Source organism: Elephantulus edwardii, unplaced genomic scaffold (assembly GCF_000299155.1).
Source record: "Elephantulus edwardii isolate Elephantulus edwardi_28Jun2011 unplaced genomic scaffold, EleEdw1.0 scaffold00016, whole genome shotgun sequence".
NCBI classification, from domain to species: Eukaryota; Metazoa; Chordata; class Mammalia; order Macroscelidea; family Macroscelididae; genus Elephantulus; species Elephantulus edwardii.
Window position 1 is genome coordinate 11,906,406 of NW_006399766.1, and position 1,114 is coordinate 11,907,519.

The 1,114-nt window shown below is 41.2% G+C and overlaps 1 pseudogene; it reads right to left on the reverse strand.

Moving 5' to 3' along the window:
• LOC102848064 overlaps positions 1-1,114 on the reverse strand; it is an 86,521-nt pseudogene that overhangs the window by 35,832 nt on the left and 49,575 nt on the right.

Below are 1,114 nucleotides of genomic sequence, written 5' to 3' on the forward strand. Positions count from 1 at the left end.
CAAGGAAACTCAATAGAGCGCTTCTACTTTGTGATACATGGCGTCACAAGGAATGTGAATCAACACACTGGCAAAGAGTTTGTCCCACACACTAGTTCTAACTGTGGCAAAAACTTACCTGTTGGTGGTGGAGCGCTCTTGCCGTCCTCCATTTCTTTATCACCTAAGTACCAACACATGACATCAGTTTTATGAGTCACTGTAGGTACCAATTAATATTGAAACATAAAACTTGAGCTGCATAAATCTGTAGATCTAATTTTGATCTCCAGAAAATTCAGCATGTGTCTGCTGATAAAGTAATAAGCAGGCTTGCTTTCCTCCCTTGAAATAAAGATAGCTACTATTCAGATGAGGGGGGTTTTGGTGGCCTAGAGAGTCATGCTACCAATCCAAAAGTAGGCAGTTCAAATCCAGCAGCAGCTCTGTGGGAGAAAGATGGACAATCGCCTCTTCTGTGATTTACTGCCTCTTAAAAATTGGTGAGGGGTCCAACTCAACATTGAGAGGAGATGTACCACGGTTGTTCTAGCAGCCAATATTTCTATTGACTAGGCTACCAGAGTTCTTTAACAGTAAAAATCAGAAGCTTAAAACAATGAGCGAACCACACGCCTTAAGGTTGCATGCGTAAACACTTACCACTAATTTACCATACCCAAACCAAAAGAAAATGCATATAATATACCCAATAAGAAATTCGGAAGTCAGGCAATGCCTTTTTTGGTTGTTATGTGCCAGAGTCACTTGTGACTCATAGCGACCCTACGCCCATCATCCCTAAACCCCGTTCTGTCCTGTACCAATATCACTGTCTCCAACACACCCACCCCAATTACCCCAGTCACTGCGTCATTTTAGCTCATAAGGGAAGGCAATGCCTACTTTAAAAATATATAAAGAAGAATTACACACACTATTGATTAAAATAACTCATATCCATGTTGGCGTACATAGATGAACTCCATATTTTTAACTGAGCACTTCATTATCATCGACACATCCAAGGTACAGTGCAGAATAAGAGCCAGTATAGTGCAATCAGGCATTGATGACTGCTAACCTAATTACTAGGGATCTGAATTTACCAGTGGCCCCATAAAGAAAGGCCTGG